This window comes from Lycium barbarum, chromosome 1, assembly GCF_019175385.1.
Source record: "Lycium barbarum isolate Lr01 chromosome 1, ASM1917538v2, whole genome shotgun sequence".
Classification (NCBI taxonomy): domain Eukaryota; kingdom Viridiplantae; phylum Streptophyta; class Magnoliopsida; order Solanales; family Solanaceae; genus Lycium; species Lycium barbarum.
Window position 1 is genome coordinate 145,349,685 of NC_083337.1, and position 18,418 is coordinate 145,368,102.

Consider the following 18,418-nt stretch of genomic DNA (forward strand, 5'->3'; position numbering starts at 1 on the left):
GGTACCAATAAGATAATGATGCGCGTGTCAATAGATTAAATTAATTATGTAATTGAAAAAAGCTAACATAAGTGGTATTTTTTTAAGATTAAATTTAATACTTTTGGTGGTCGTTTGGTAGGTAGCCAAAATTATCCCGGGACTAATTTATTTCACTTATTGGGATTATTTTATCCCATTTGGGAGATGGGATAAAATAATCCCAGAATAAGTGGGATAAGGTGGGATATCCCACCCTTAGGATAAGGCTTCATTTTGTATCGTGTTTGGTAAGAGGTATAAATACTTAACACGGTATAAAAAATTAGTGTTGAGATATCCGAGCCTATACCATCCAACAAATGACCCCTTCTAGTATGGGACTTTGAGTAAGTCCGGATCATGCACCTAGTTACTAACATATACAAGAGACTAGAAGCACAGTATTGTCCGTCGACATGCTAGCTTGCTTACACAGGTTATTTTTGGTATTCTGTAATTTCAATGTTTTAAGAGTATTGTACATCTTGCTGCATGAATGTATTTTCCCAGAGTTGACCAAGAAAACCGCTCCACTTTAGTTTAATTATTTCTTGCCAGCCGAAATGTTGAAAGTACCAGTGGGCCTACTTAGTTTTCCTATTTCAAACCTCCTAAGGGTCTGAGTTTTCCTGCATCCAAGGGACCCACTAACAGTACATTTTCTGACGGGCAATTCGCAGAATTGCCCTTTTTTTTGGGGTGGTATTTAAATTTTACCCCTCATATTTATGGTCTTTAAATTTTGCCCTTCGGCTAAAACCCATAAGTTTTGGGTTCGAACCCCCGCTCAGTCAAAAATTTAAAAAAAAATTACAAAGCAGAGTTTAAATTTCGCTATGCCCCCTCCGGCAGACTTTTAGTCATGTTTAACTAAAAGTCTGCCGAAGGGGGCAGACTTTGCCTTGAAGCATATATACGTATTTTTTTTTAACTTTTCAAGGTAAACTTTTAGTAATGCCTTAACTAAAAGTGTGCCCCATAAAACATAACTAATAGTATGCCCCATAAGGCGTAAGTTTTCCTTAAGGTATAACTAAAAGTTTGCCTTATAAGGCAAAGTTTAAATTTTGTTATACCCCCTCCGGCAGACTTTTAGTTGTGTTTAAAGTTTAAAGTTTATATTTACTTTTCAAGGTAAACTTTTAGTTATGCCTTAACTAAAAAGTGTGCCCCAAAGACATAACTAAAAGTATGCCCATAAGGCGGAACTTTTCCTTAAGGCATAACTTAAACTTTGCCTTATAAGGCAAAGTCTATGCCTTAAGAAAAATTCTTGCCTTATGGGGCATAATTTTGTTATGCCTTAACTAAAATTCTGCCCCATAAGGTATAACTAAACTATGTCTTAGGAAAAATTCTGCCTTATGAGGCAGACTTTTAGTTATGCCGGATCCTGCATAACTTTAACTTTTTCTTAAAGATTGTATGCTGGATCCGGCATACACTCCCCCAGTCCTGCCTGACGAATTTTTTATTTTATTTTATGCCTGAGCGGGGGTTCGAACCCAGAACATCATGTATTCGCCCACCTTTCCAAGCAAAGGGCAAAACTTAAAGACCACAAATATGAGGGGCAAAACTTAAAGACCACAAATATGAGGGGCAAAATTTAAAGATCACAAATTTGAAGGGCAAAATTTAAAGACCACCCCAAAAGAAGGGCAATCCGCGCAAAAAAAATGTTTTCTGACTACAACTCTGCATTTGTTATTTTTTCTTACCTTCCGGGTCCCACTAATAGCCATTTTCATACACCTGTTTACTACTTCAGCTAAAATCAATTGTAGTTCTTGCCATATAAAAGATCTTTTTGGCCAAGAAAATTACTCCTGTTTTCTCTAGCGCAATATAGGTTAGTGGTAACCGAAAGGGAATAATTATTATTATGTTCATGTAAACATAATTATTTCTCTCTGATATTCTCTGTCTTCTTGAATGGCTTGATTATGTTGCGTCCAACACTGAAACGCTCGTTCAAATATCAGGACAAAGAAATCCCAAACGGTGTAGTTTTCTCTATTATTAGAAAACTGAAACAAATAGCGCATTATTGACATGGCTGCTTGTTGTAATTAAAGTTAGTTTTAAAGCATATTAGTCACTTCAAGTACTGTTGTTGCATTGCTTGTTGGTGCTATAAGCTCAAAAGTTTTGTCTTATATTTCTAAAGACAAAATAACCAACCATCTTTTGCTAAAACGGCAAGCATGTCTTATGCTTTGTATCTGGATTTGAGATATTTTTGTAATAACATTAAATGGATCAGTTTTATTGGGGATAGACATGTACTAGCTTGGTTAAAACTTATCATACACTAAAAGTGTTTATTTTTTCCAAAAAGAAAAAGTAAAAGATATTTATTTTTAGAGACTGAAGGTATTTTGCCACGTTATATTGGTGAAAAAAGTGATTTTGAGTAATTGTAGTAAAAATTGTTTTAATCTTCAGCTTTTAATTAGGAAGTTGACATAAGTAGTTTATTCCAAATATAGGTGCTTTTGATTTTTTATGATAAGATTACTCATATAAAAAATTCATATTTACCAAATTAATTAGTAATGTTAACTTTTTTCATAATTTAACACTTAATTAAAAGCACTTTGAAAATATTAGTCCAACACAAACTAATTATAACAACACTTCTCAAATGATTTAGTAAAGCACTTTGAAAATATTGCCCAAATACAGGCTAATAACAAAAGCACTTCTCAAATACTCTAGCCAAATAAAAAACTACTACTCTCCCAAACATTTTTTCAAATAACATTTTTAACAAGAAGTACATCTCAACCCAAATTTATTTTAGTAGCTTAATAAGCCAAAAGGACTGTTATTAGTGAAAGGATAAGTTTTGTTTTATGTCGTTATTACAAATAAATACATCTAAACACTCACTTGCTTATTAAAAATCCAGCTAAACTTCACCTGACGTGGCTCTAATTTCTTGGCTCGATTTCCAACTTTCTAACCCTATATGGAAGCCCGCACACAGAATCCTGTGCACGTCTTGCCTCGGCCGTCAAGCCCTCAAGCTTTTCCAATTCCCACCGTGTAATAAAAAATTCTAATATTTCGGCATAATCACGAGATGTATAAACCCCCTGCCTTTGAGTAACAACAGAGAAGTGCTCAAATATATTAGTGTATACGGGTAAACCGAGGATACGGACATGCTCGATTTCTCGTTGTCATGGTTATGCTCGGTCACGATATGACCAGCTCATCGGGAACGAGACTTCGAGCTCGATCTGGGATGAGGCGTTAAAGGAAGGGCGGTTAACTGCCATAAGGAGAAGACCAAAATATCCGCCCTCAATCGGATATTTCGGCGTCGATCTCGGCAACAGCTGTCACCAAATTTCTTTCCTTTATTCAGAATTGTACTAGGGTTGGGACTCCTCTACTATATAGAGAAGAGGTTCCCATCCATTGTGGGCGGTTGACAACGGAAAGAAAGAAAGAGTTCATATCATAAAACAATAAGAATTATTTGAGTCCATGCCCATTTGATCCTAAGTTTATCTTCATTATTCATCGTGCAGGTACTCGGCAGAGGGTATCGACCTCAGTTTCTATACCCGAGGCCAAACATAATTAATATTTGGTCAGATCGGCTTCTTTATTTACTTATTGGCTTATCTCGCAATTTAATCTCCAATTGAATTTAGCCACATATCTTTGGTGTTACGTCCCGTATTTTTATACATTGGGACAACCCGGATTAACTATGACAATTAAGGGCCAAGACTATTCCGGGATTTGAAGTCGGGACTTTTGACCATTTGATTTTATTTTGAGACATAAGTTGAATATGAAATTGAGGGCATTGGACACTTAGGAAAAATTGGGACCACAATTCATAAAATTGGAATTTAAAAATCTTGCACCAAAAGCCATGGTGGCCGTGTGGACTTGAAATGGTCCCACACATTGTGTGGCCAATTTTAATTGGTCCAACACATGTGTGGGCCATAAACAAAGGGAGATATTTGTGGATACTTAAAAAAAAGAAGACTAAGTCATCTTTCTCATTTCCCACTTCTACACTTAAAGAAAAATAACAAGACTTGGAGAGCCTCCACTCCCCCATGGTTCTCGGCCACAACCAAGAAAAATCAAGTCCCATTTTTTCCTCTCTAAAATTATTTCTTTGGTATAAACCCACTATTTGGAGGTCCCTAAGTAGCGTGGAAGTATTGTTTGGGTCATTCAACCACTCATTTTGCCCATTTGCAAACCCTAGCCTATTGGTGGATTGGAGAATAAAGGTGAGTTCTAATCTTGTTTTTGGAGTTATAAATGTTGTATGCACATTGTAGTATGCTAAAATGGATAAAAATCATGAAATATGAAATGTTGAAGTTGGGTCTTGTGTTGGGTGTGTTGACCGTGTGAAGTATATGTGTGTGGTGTGGTATTGGGTTGATGAATTAATTGCTTGTAGCATATTGATTGTCGTAGAGTGGAGAAGAGAATAAAAATCATCGACACATGTATATGTGTAGTGTAGCCGTGTATATAGCCTCCAAATGGTAGCAAAGAATGAATTAATATCGCTTAGCGTCGTAATGGTTGTTGTGATGATTTGTATGTTGGAAATGAGAGTTAAATGTCCCGAATTGATATAGTAAGCGTTGCGGACTGATTTGGAGAACTTTGTGCATTTAATGCAATCCTTATATATGAGAACCATTAACATATGAATATGTGTAGTGTGAACGAATGTGAGTCATAGATTATGCCGAATATCGCATTATTATCGCTTAAGCGCTTTCGTGTCGTCGTTACGAATTCTAGTTTGGAATTGAGCATTTAATGACTTAAGATTGATGTTGAGATTGTACGGGCTGATTTGAGGGTTATTTTGCGTTGATGTAATTTGTATATTTTATGAAAATGGTATCGTTATATTGTGAATTGTGATACAAAACATGAATTGAAAGTCGGAAGTGTGCCCAGTGGGCTGCTCACGGGTAGGGGCTGTTTTCGGCCAAAAATTTGGAGAAATTGTGGATTGTTGGAAAAATTATGTGAATTGTTTAGAATGTTCTCGAATGTTGTTAGTATGAGTTTGGGTTAATAATCGAATGTACGAACGATATTGTGGCTTGAAAGTAAGCCATTGAATTGAATAATTGGAAAGTTGTCGAATGGTGTAAAAGAGAGCTACTATTATTATTTTGCCTTTCGAATTGATTATCGATGTTGCTAGGTTGGTTATTGTGGTTGTTGTTGTTGATTTTGAGCGAGTTAAATTCTCGGGATGGCCTATTTACAGGGGAAATGCTGTCGAATTTTCTGTAGAATTTAATGTTAGTTGGAATAAATGGCTTAAGTGCCTATGTTTAATATTGGATATTCGTTGGCATATTTGTACACCTTGGGGAGCCCGAGGCGTAGATTGGAATTTACTTTAGATTGGCCATCTTGGAGTGCGTACGAGGTATGTAAAGCAACCTCCCTTCTTTTTGGCATGTCTTAGTTTTACATAGGCTAGATTAGAGCCTTAAGGAAATTCCAAATCCGAAATCCGAGCATGATATGATCTATATATGTTCCTTGGCACTCTTATGTATGATTTGATGAAATATGAACCTTTATGTATTTGAAATAATCGCTTTCCGAACTTTGCGCAAAAAGGTTTCACTTTAAAGAACTTCGAAATTTCTGAATGCCATACATTTCACATAAATGCTCGGATTGCTCCAATATTTTTATAAAAGTTTGCATTATGTATGATACGTATGTTTTCCATAGGCGGGCCCGACTTGGGTAAATACCCGTCCGTGGGTCCCGCGACTTTCCTTTATGTAATTCAGAGAATCTTTGAAAGAATTTGGTATGATTATTATTCCGATTTCAAATATGATCATTTTACTTATGTTTGAATTTATGATAATGATTTTATGCATATGACTACTCACGACTCTACTCGTGCATTCTGTTATTCCTTTCGCCGAGTCCCGGGCTGGTTCTGTTGTCGTGCGCATTTTGATATACTCCGGAGTTATGCTGTGTTTATGGTTCACCGAGCTACTCGCAAAAGAGGGTCGGGTTCCACCTATATTTGGTGTTATGCTGTGTATGGCGTTATGTTGTGATGTAATATGTGATGGGGATACGGAGATTTGAAACTTTCTGGTGTTATGCTGTGTTATGGCGCCATCGACGGGTGGGCGACCATATTCTTCTGTACCCTATGCATTACTTACATATTTTTGAAAGTAAGCAAATTTTGATATGTTGGATTTGCACTTATGTTTGGTACTTCCATTTCGTTTATGTCTCAGATTTGCTTTCTGTATATTCTGCTTTGCATACTGAGTACATATTTGGTACTGACCCCCTTTCTTCGGGGGCTGCGTTTCATGCCCGCAGGTACAGATGCACAGTTTGGTGATCTACTCATTTAGGACACCCTCTTCTGCTGTTTGGAGTGCTCTTCTCATTTCAGAGCACACATTTTGGTATATATTCGTTCGCTATGTATATATGTATTTGTTCAGGGGCACGGCGGGGCCCTGTCCCGCCATATGATTCGGTTTGTCTGTTTAGAGGTCTGTAGACGTATTTGTGGGTGTGTGTGCCTACTTCTGTACGGATGTGTTTGCATGACTCTATTCGTTATGGCAGCCTCGTCGGCGTGCATTTTGTATATGTTTGTGGCAGCCTTGTCGGCGTGCATTTGTATATGCGTTTTGGGCCGTTGTGCCATTTGACAGCCTTGTCGGCTTTTGACATATTTGATAGCCTTGCCGGCTTTTTGATATATGTGCATATGTTCGGCGATGTATATTCCGCTGCCTCTTCTGATTCTGATATAATTTTTTGTACGCGCAATCGCGCAAGATAATATTCGTTCTCAACTCTGTTTAAAAATGATGATTTAGTTTGTATGTCCGTTTGGGTGCCCAAGTAGGACACCAGTCGCGGCCCACGGGGCTGGGTCGTGACAGAAGTGGTATCAGAGCGGTTTGTCCTTGGGATGTCTACAGGCCGTGTCTAGTAGAGTCTTGTTTATCGGTGTGTTGTGCACCACATCGATAAACATGAGGCTACAGGGCATTTAGGATGTTTCCTTTCTTTGAATCTTAGATCGTGCGATAGAGCCAGCCGTAGGAAATGAATCTTTTTCTGCTAACCTTTAATTTCAGCTGAGGACGGTATCGACGTAAGAAAGTGACCGATGATATTGGAAGCTATACCGTACACAGGTAAGAAATGGTATGAAAGATGTATGTCGGGGAAGCTATTTGAAGTATGACGGAAATATAAAGTTGAAGATTGAAAAGAAAAATAAACAGGAAGATGTCACCGGTGCCGTTTGAGTTGGGCACGTGAGGTAAGTCTCGACATCTGTGTACTTTTGTTTGCAATTGTTAGCCCTGTGTGGCTACGATATGATATATAAATACGTATATGTGTTGGCCCTGTGAGGCATGGTTGGTATTTCCTGTGTACAGGTTTTGGGATAGTAAGAAATACAGAGGAACCTCTGCCCAAATTTTGCCAGAAATATAAAGAGAGAAAATGAGATATAAGTTCTTAACATGTTTTGAAAGTCGATACCGATAGGGTGAATCTGTTATGTTGGATTAAAGTTAAGAGGTAACCTCCATGGCATTCGTAAGAAGCATTATCCTTGATTGGGAAATTTTATTCCGAGAAAGAATATATGAGTAGCAAATTCGTAATTTATCTAAATGAATCAGAATATGTTCCAACCACATGTTGCTTCAGAAAAGCTTATGTGAAAGGCAAAAATGTCCAACGATTAAGTTTCGATTCATTTGAAGAATACTAAACTTAAATTTGTGGGCTGTTTAAAATTATATATGTATATGCATAAGAAGAAAAATATTGAGGATTTACAGGGGGCGACACGGTGACTATATAGTCAGAAAAGTAAAAGAATTCTCTCTAGATCGGGGTGGGACCCGCTACGAGAACGTTTTGAAAGTTGTTAAGACCCCGATTTGCCTTAAATTACGTGATAAAAGTCGTGCGAGGAAATTGATGCAATTATACCGGCCTTAACGTGTCTAAATGCATTAAAGTTGTAAGGTTAAGCGTGCCAGGGCCAGAGCAATTCTGGGATGGGTGACCCCCTGGGAAATGTACAAACATTTTCGCAAACATGGACATAAGAGACAAATAGGAAATTTGGAGTAACCAAAAAGGAAATTAGAGTATGTGGAGTGATTAGAAACTTTATAAAGGTCGCGTGGGCTGAGACGGATTAGATTAGTGAAAAAGGGAGAAAGAGCAACGCAGCTCCAGAATTAGAATGAGTTTGAACATATGATTGAAGACGCTTTGTAAAAGAAATGCTAGTGATATATATATATATATATATATATATATATATATATATATATATATATATATATATATATATATATATATATATATATGTATAGGACTCCCCATTTATGACTATGTCGATCGCTTAGTGAACCTTAATAGTCAGCGTTATAATATATGGGAGACATTAACAGAATAGAATTTATGAGACAAAGTGAAAGGTATGATACAGATGTTACGAGATAAACAGATATTGGTTTTGCTATGGGTTGAGATTGGAAGATGCTAATACGATGATATTTTGGAAGGAAAAGAGAATAATTGAGTGGAAGGTAAAGAGATCAAAGTGTTAGCAAAAGTGAACCGTAAGAAACGTAATTAAGCAGAGCTTCTAAAAGAGTCGACGGGCAAAGCACGAAATTACTTGCGAAAAACGAACTGGAATGTAATAATGCAGGGCAAAAGAAAAAAAAACCTATGGCATGGAATGATGAATCATGCGAATATTAAGTAATTTGACTATCGAGAAAATAGAACGACGGATAAGGAACGGGTATGAAGGAAGGATATGATTATTAAAGGATAAATTGCTATATTAATTAAATTATTCGAGTGCCAGCTATCAGATATGATTTGTACTTTATGAATGAGAATTTCATCACTTCGTAATTTTGTTAAGATCTCGTACGAAGGTAATCAAGTTATAGATTATAAAGGAAAAACATGGATACGGTATAAGCACAACCCCAAAAGAGGGGGAGCGGAGGAAAGTGAAGTAAAATAAGTAGAAATAGAAACAATTGACACACAGAAGATTAAAGCGATCAAAAGTTGGCCTAGGTCTTCGACATAGACCGAAATACGCGGTTTTTGGGGATTAGCCAGGTATTACAGAAAAGTGGTGAAGGACTTTGCTTCTATTACGGCACTATTAACGAAGTTAACTCAGAAGGCCGTGAAATTTCAGTGAACCGGTACGTGTGAATACAGTTTCCAGTACCGGAGGAAAATTAATTTCAACTCCAGTCTAGCTCTTCCTGAAGGGCCAGCCGGGTATGTTACTTATTATGGTGCTTTTGGTATTGGGATAGATTATGAATTAGTGCAGCACAGTCAAGTTATGGCCTAAGCTCCCCGGCAGTTCAAATCGCACGAAGGAAATTATCCCATACATAATCTGGAATTAGCCGCGGCGATTCATGTTTTGAGAATGTGGCGGCATTACTTACATGGGGTCTACGCTGGTATTTATACGGACCATAAGAGCCCCAGTATATTTTTAAGCAAAAGGGAGCTAAATCTGCGGCATAAATGGCTTGAATTATTGAAAGATTATGATGTCGATATTCTATATCATCCCGGAAAAGCCAATGTGGTAGCTAATGCACTTAGCCGTAAGTCCATGGGTAGTTTGACTGATGTACAGTTTGATGAGAAAGAATTGGTTCGTGGAAATTTATCAGTTAGCTAGCCTTGGAGTCCGTTTGGTCGATTCTGGAGATATTGGGATTTTGTTCGAGAAGTTGCTGAATCGTCGATTATAGAAGAGGTAAAACAACATCAGTTTGAGGATCCTATCCTTGTACAGTACAAAGATACGACCTTTGATAAAGAAAAGACTTAGTTTGAAATTTCGTCTGAAAGGGATATTATTATACGGAGGCAGATTATGTGTGCCTGACGTTGCAGGGCTGTGATGATCAATTATGGGCGAAGCACTTAATGTTCGACATTCTGTTCATTCTGAATCCACAAAAATGTATCATGATCTAAAATATTTATGCTGATGGGATGGTATGAAAAAGGGACACTGCAGAGTTCGCTGGCCAATGTCCAAATTGTCAGTAAGTCAAGATCGAGTATCAAGGGCCCGACTGGTTGGTTCAGGAATTAGAAACTTCAGTTTGGGAACGAGGAACGATTCGCATGAACTTCATTATAGGCTTACCGCGCACTCAACGCGGATACGATTCTATTCGGAGTATTGTTGATAGATTAATGAAATCAGCCCATTTTCTTCGAGTCAGGACTACTTGTTCTGCTCAAGGTTATGACAGAGTGTATATTAATGAGATAATAAGACTTCACGGGATTCCTATATCTATTATAACCGACTGAGGTGCTCAGTTTACGGCTAACTTCTGAAGATCGTCCCAGGAAGGACTGGAGACTCAGATGGGTCATAGCACAATATTTCATCCTCAGTCCGACGGACAGGCCGAGTGTGCTATTTAGATACCGGAAGATATGCTATGGGCCTGTGTTATTGATTTTAGAGGTTGTTGGGGTGATCATTGTCGCTAAGTGAATTTGTTTATAATAAAAATCGTTATCGCTCCAGTATTCAGATGGCACCATATGAGGCTTTGTATGGCAGGAAAAGCAGATCTCCGATTGGTTGGTTTGTCGTGGGTGAGATTCAGTTAATTGGTCCAGATGTGATCCAGCAAGCAGTCGATAAAGTGAAACTGATTCGAGAGCGACTATTAGCGGCCCCTTGTCGACAGAAATCTTATGCTGATAAACGACGTCGACCGTTAGAGTTCCAGATTGGCGATTGGGTGTTTCTGAAAGAGTCACCTATGAAAGGCGTTATGAGATTTGGCAAGAAAGGAAAGCTCAGTCCGAGATATATTGGGCCTTATCAGATTGTTCGCAAAATAGGCAAGGTGGCCTATGAGTTGGATTTGCCAGCTGATTTGGGAGCGGTACACCCGGTATCCCATGTTCCTATGGTTCGTAAATATATTGGTGACCCATCCAGAATTTTTCCTACAGACGATATACAGGTCACAGAGGAGCTATTTTATGAAGAGCAACCTATAGCCATATTGGATCGTCAGGTAAGAAAGTTGCGGAATAAAGATGTGGCTTCTGTTAAAGTACTGTGGCGAATAATAATAACTGCGAGGAATTAACCTGGAAGGCTGAGGAGCAGATGATGAAAAAAAAAATATCCTCACCTATTTTCGGCACCTTCAGGTAATCCTAATTCTTTGTTTGATTATGTTGATTTGTGATCGATTTGTATATGATGGCTATAAAAGAAACTCCCCCGAATTTGAGTAAGATTAGTAGCATTAATCCAACATTCGAGGACGAATGTTCCTAAGGGGGAGAGGATGTTACGTCCCGTATTTTTATACATTGGGACAACCCGGATTAACTGTGCCAATTAAGGGCCAAGACTATTCCGGGTTTTGAAGTCGGGACTTTTGACCATTTGATTTTATTTTGAGACATAAGTTGAATATGAAATTGAGGGCATTGGACACTTAGGAAAAATTGGGACCACAATTCATAAAATTGGAATTTAAAAATCTTGCACCAAAAGCCATGGTGGCCGTGTGGACTTGAAATGGTCCCACACATTGTGTGGCCAATTTTAATTGGTCCAACACATGTGTGGGCCATAAACAAAGGGAGATATTTGTGGATACTTAAAAAAAAGAAGACTAAGTCATCTTTCTCATTTCCCACTTCTATACTTAAAGAAACATAACAAGACTTTGAGAGCCTCCACTCCCCCATGGTTCTCGGCCACAACCAAGAAAAATCAAGTCCCATTTTTGCCTCTCTAAAATTATTTCTTTGGTATAAACCCACTATTTGGAGGTCCCTAAGTAGCGTGGAAGTATTGTTTGGGTCATTCAACCACTCATTTTGCCCATTTGCAAACCCTAGCCTATTGGTGGATTGGAGAATAAAGGTGAGTTCTAATCTTGTTTTTGGAGTTATAAATGTTGTATGCATATTGTAGTATGCTAAAATGGATAAAAATCATGAAATATGAAATGTTGAAGTTGGGTCTTGTGTTGGGTGTGTTGACCGTGTGAAGTATATGTGTGTGGTGTGGTATTGGGTTGATGAATTAATTGCTTGTAGCATATTGATTGTCGTAGAGTGGAGAAGAGAATAAAAATCATCGATACATGTATATGTGTAGTGTAGCCGTGTATATAGCCTCCAAATGGTAGCAAAGAATGAATTAATATCGCTTAGCGTCGTAATGGTTGTTGTGATGATTTGTATGTTGGAAATGAGAGTTAAATGTCCCGAATTGATATAGTAAGCGTTGCGGACTGATTTGGAGAACTTTGTGCATTTAATGCAATCCTTATATATGAGAACCATTAACATATGAATATGTGTAGTGTGAACGAATGTGAGTCATAGATTATGCCGAATATCGCATTATTATCGCTTAAGCGCTTTCGTGTCGTCGTTACGAATTCTAGTTTGGAATTGAACATTTAATGACTTAAGATTGATGTTGAGATTCTACGGGCTGATTTGAGGGTTATTGTGCGTTGATGTAATTTGTATATGTTATGAAAATGGTATCGTTATATTGTGAATTGTGATACAAAACATGAATTGAAAGTCGGAAGTGTGCCCAGTGGGCTGCTCACGGGTAGGGGCTGTTTTCGGCCAAAAATTTGGAGAAATTGTGGATTGTTGGAAAAGTTATGTGAATTGTTTAGAATGTTCTCGAATGTTGTTAGTATGAGTTTGGGTTAATAATCGAATGTACGAACGATATTGTGGCTTGAAAGTAAGCCATTGAATTGAATAATTGGAAAGTTGTCGAATGGTGTAAAAGAGAGCTACTATTATTATTTTGCCTTTCGAATTGATTATCGATGTTGCTAGGTTGGTTATTGTGGTTGTTGTTGTTGATTTTGAGCGAGTTAAATTCTCGGGATGGCCTATTTACAGGGGAAATGCTGCCGAATTTTCTGTAGAATTTAATGTTAGTTGGAATAAATGGCTTAAGTGCCTATGTTTAATATTGGATATTCGTTGGCATATTTGTAGACCTTGGAGAGCCCGAGGCGTAGATTGGAATTTACTTTAGATTGGCCATCTTGGAGTGCGTACGAGGTATGTAAAGCAACCTCCCTTCTTTTTGGCATGTCTTAGTTTTACATAGGCTAGATTAGAGCCTTAAGGAAATTCCAAATCCGAAATCCGAGCATGATATGATCTATATATGTTCCTTGGCACTCTTATGTATGATTTGATGAAATATGAACCTTTATGTATTTGAAATAATCGCTTTCCGAACTTTGCGCAAAAAGGTTTCACTTTAAAGAACTTTGAAATTTCTGAATGCCATACATTTCACATAAATGCTCGGATTGCTCCAATATTTTTATAAAAGTTTGCATTATGTATGATACGTATGTTTTCCATAGGCGGGCCCGACTTGGGTAAATACCCGTCCGTGGGTCCCGCGACTTTCCTTTATGTAATTCAGAGAATCTTTGAAAGAATTTGGTATGATTATTATTCCGATTTCAAATATGATCATTTTACTTATGTTTGAATTTATGATAATGATTTTATGCATATGACTACTCACGACTATACTCGTGCATTCTGTTATTCCTTTCGCCGAGTCCCGGGCCGGTTCTGTTGTCGTGCGCATTTTGATATACTCCGGAGTTATGCTGTGTTTATGGTTCACCGAGCTACTCGCAAAAGAGGGTCGGGTTCCACCTATATTTGGTGTTATGCTGTGTATGGCGTTATGTTGTGATGTGATATGTGACGGGGATACGGAGATTTGAAACTTTCTGGTGTTATGCTGTGTTATGGCGCCATCGACGGGTGGGCGACCATATTCTTCTATACCCTATGCATTACTTATATTGGGCCTTATCAGATTGTTCGCAAAATAGGCAAGGTGGCCTATGAGTTGGATTTGCCAGCTGATTTGGGAGCGGTACACCCGGTATCCCATGTTCCTATGCTTCGTAAATATATTGGTGACCCATCCAGAAATTTTCCTACAGACGATATACAGGTCACAGAGGAGATATTTTATGAAGAGCAACCTATAGCCATATTGGATCGTCAGGTAAGAAAGTTGCGGAATAAAGATGTGGCTTCTGTTAAAGTACTGTGGCGGAATAATAATAACCGCGAGGAATTAACCTGGAAGGCTGAGGAGCAGATGATGAAAAAAAAAATATTCTTACCTATTTTCGGCACCTTCAGGTAATCCAAATTCTTTGTTTGATTATGTTGATTTGTGATCGATTTGTATATGATGGCTATAAAAGAAACTCCCCGAATTTGAGTAAGATTAGTAGCATTAATCCAACATTCGAGGACGAATGTTCCTAAGGGGGAGAGGATGTTACGTCCCGTATTTTTATACATTGGGACAACCCGGATTAACTATGACAATTAAGGGCCAAGACTATTCCGGGATTTGAAGTCGGTGATGTCGCGTGATTTTACGCCACAATCGATGCTTTTTAACTATAAGTTTTACTTGTTTTTAAGCAAGTCTATGTCATTTTACGTAGTTTTTGTCATGTTTCAGGTAATACGAGGTCCCTAGAGCCTAAGTGTGGAAAACAAGCAAAAAAGTTGCAAAACTGGAAATAACTGGAAGTTCTGGAAAATACCGTGGAAAAATACTCTACGCGATCGCGCAGAGTACCCACGCGATCGCGCCCACGCGGGAATTGCACTCCACGCGTTCGCGCTGTAATGTAACGCGACCGCGCCCACGCGCGTTGTTAATGACACGCGATCGCGCAGGCTCGACACGCGATCGCGATTAAGGGAGCAGGGGAGCTGACGTCATCCACGCGATCGCGCAGACACATGACGCGATCGCGTTGAAGGATTTTCGGAAATTTCGACCAGAACTCGGATTTTGACGATTTCTTCCATTCCAGTTCATATAAATAGAAAATTAGGGCAAAAACATTATTATCTTTGGCAGCTCCCACAAGTTGGAGGCTAGGGTTCCTACAAAAATGTTCTCTCTTCTTTTTAATCCTTGTTGATGGAAATCTCTTGGTGACAATTAAGATTGATACTCTTGTTGTGCTTATTTATTCATTTGCATTGTTCTTAATCAAGTAAGTTTTTGCTATTTTAATTATTCTTGTTCATGAATGTTTTCAAGGGATTAGCTAACCTTTGAACTCGCCCATTTACTTTGTTTGAAACTCGGAAGAGGAAAAACGGAGTTGGGATAGGATAATTAACATGAATTTGGGGTGTTAACCCTCATCTAATGGAAGTTGACCTAGGAATAGGCAATACCACTTGTAGCCATATTCGGGTGTTCTTAATGCTCCTAATTGCTTGAGGGATCTTCAATTGGGTAGTCTAGTTAATCTTCGGAAGAAGTTAATTTAGAGTCATTATCCGAGGCTAAATAACATAAACTTGCTATTATTTACAATTCGTGAAATAGATTGGATCGTTACTTGAGAAGTAGTTTCCCTCCTTCCATTCTTGTTGCCATTGATCAATTTACTTGCTTTCTAGAGTAGAATTTATATTTCCGTATTTTATCAAAACCTTATAAAAAACCACCATTGATGCGTTCGGGCATAGCTATTGTTAGTGATAATTCCTAATCTGCTTAAATCACCTACATATTGTTCTCTGTGGGATTCGACCCCGACTCATAGTTGGGTAAATTATATTTGCATACGACCGTGCCCATTCTAATTAATAAGGTGGATTTGGACGTTATAAAAAATGGCGCCACTGCCGGGGAACAATTGGTGTATTTTGGCTAATCTAGGAAATAAGCTAACTTGCTTTGATCCGAACCCGTAAATATTTGTGTTGTTGTTTTCTGTGTTTTATTTTATATAAAAAAAAAATAAAAAAAAATGGCATCTTTCCATGAAAACTTGTTTAGTAATGACTTTTATTGTGAGCATGGCCAAATTGGTGAGTTCAAATTCATGATGGAGTGTCTACTAGGTGAGGGTAATGAAAACCAAAAAGCTTTTGAAGAGTACTTGGAAACTAGTCTCCAACTTGGTTTGATGAAAGAAGAAGAAAATCCTCCACGGGCAAATCATTATGAACTACCCAATGCTCAAGATAAAAGGGTAAATCATGAAGATGTGTTTATTGGGAATGCCAAAGAAAAAAATGAATGGGAGTCAACCATTGTTCTGAACAATATGGTTGGTGTTGACCCCAATCCGGGGGAAAAAGAGGATGTCATAGTTCAAAAAGTTCAAGAGCCTTATATTCTGCAATTTGAAAATTCAACAAGGCAAAATGACATTCCTCACTTGAAAGCCAAGAAGTGTAGAATGAACAATATTTTACTTGGCGTGATCAGATATTTACCACCCCCCACTGCTCGTGGTCACAAACTTGATTCCAAGTTAGGTGCCCAATTCATAAGCTCCAAATGGCGAGAAAAGCGGTAAAGTTGGTATCCGTCGTGCCGCGACGTTAACTTAAGCGCTTGGTGGGAGGAAACCCATCGTTTTTAAATTTTTTAATCATTTTTGAAATTTGATTTTTTAGAATTGTTTGGTTTATGATTTGTGACTAATCTGCAAAATTTCACAATTTTTGGAGTTGTTTTGAATAGGTTGAGTTTTCAGAACAGCCACAAATCAGTAGCTGCTGGTTTTTCTGCTTATTTTCTGAACTGCTGGTTTTTTGCCGAATTTTACTCTACGCGATCGCGCAACAACCCAACGCGATCGCGGTTAAAAAAAAATAAAAAAATAAAAAATTGTTAACTCTGCGCGATCGCGCGGAACTGACACGCGAACGCGCAGAGGCGCGTTTCCAGGTATCAAAACAGAATTAAAAAGGGCAAAACGGCTTAACCCCCCCCCCCCCCATTTCCTTCACTTTTTCTCCAAAAATCTCACTTTTCTCTCAAATTCAACTTCAAAATTTCGGAAAATTTCTTCAACTTGCAACCACAAGGTATGTGATTCCTCCATTATCTTGTTCCTAGGGTTGTTTTTATCATCTTTCCATGTTAGAAATTGTGAGTAAAATTTTTTTTTCCATTTATTTAAGCATGAAAATGTGATGAAATTGTTGAATTTCTTGTTATATAAATTGTTGTTTGTTGTTGAGTGATGTGAGTTGAGTGTTGGGTGCTGATATAAGAAAAAAATTGGGCAAAACACAAGCTTAAAATCGTTGAATTGAAGCCCCAAAATTGATGCCCATAACCTGTTTGTGAAAATGTTTCGCTGGATCTGAAACGATTCAGCGCGATCGCGCTAATACAGGCCGCGATCGCGCTGAATTATCGACCAAAACTGACGCGAACGCGTACTGTTGATCCGCGATCGCGGTTAAGGAACTCATAAAATGTCGCGATCGCGCTGAAGGAATAGAGCAGAATGGCGCGATCGCGGCTCTTTGTCACGCGATCGCGCTGAAGGCAAAAACCCAGTTCACAAACAGAATGCTCACACAGAGCGGTTCAAAACTTGGGTGCCCAATGTCCTTAACCCAACTCCTAATTATACATCATTGTAGGTGTTCATATGCATTGTGTTTGTTTTGTAGGTACTTAAACTCAAAAAAATGGCTTCATCATCCAGTGCTGCCCAAGTACCCTTGATTGAATATTATGACACCACCACCTTCCAGTCAGCAAAATGTTCGAAGCTATATGATAGACTGCTGGGAAAGAGCTTCATTGAAGAGAGGGGCTTTGTAACAGAGAGTTTGGAAGAAAAGATGCCCGAGTTCTATGGAAGGTTGGTGACAAGCGGCTGGATACGCTTTGCAGATGAACCAATCAGGGAAAATCATACCCTGGTGCGGGAATTCTACGCAAATGCTGCAGAGGCAGACATTACACATAGGGCAATTGTCAAAGTCAGAGGTGTGGATGTTCTGTGCAATGCCTCAAGAATCAATGCCTATTATAATCTGCAGGATGGTGACAACAGCGAGATGGCACAGATGTACGAAAACCTGCGGCAACAATGGTTTGTGACCCACCTTCACGGTGGGGAACAACCAAAGTGGCTCAATACAATGCAGAAAAGGATTGACTCTGCAGAGTTCACCGCTGAAGCCAAAACTTGGCTTGATATTGTCACATCCAGGGTGCTGCCTTCAAAACATGATTCAGAGGTGCCACTTGAGAGGGCTAAAGTAATTTGTGCTGTGATGGAAGGATTGCCTGTTGACGTGGGGAGGCTCATTATGAAGGAAATCCGGGAGGTGGTGCTTGAACGGACCAAAAGCTTATTCTTCCCATCATTGATCACTTACTTGTGCTCCACTGATGGAGTGCCCACAAGACCAGGCGACAGAGAAAAAGGGCCTGCTGGAC

At 38.6% G+C, this 18,418-nt stretch overlaps 1 pseudogene; it reads right to left on the minus strand.

Annotated features, from left to right (window-relative positions):
- Nucleotides 1-2,904: 2,904 nt before the first annotated feature.
- Nucleotides 2,905-18,418, minus strand: part of LOC132615647 (stearoyl-[acyl-carrier-protein] 9-desaturase 6, chloroplastic-like) — a 60,563-nt pseudogene continuing 45,049 nt past the window's right edge.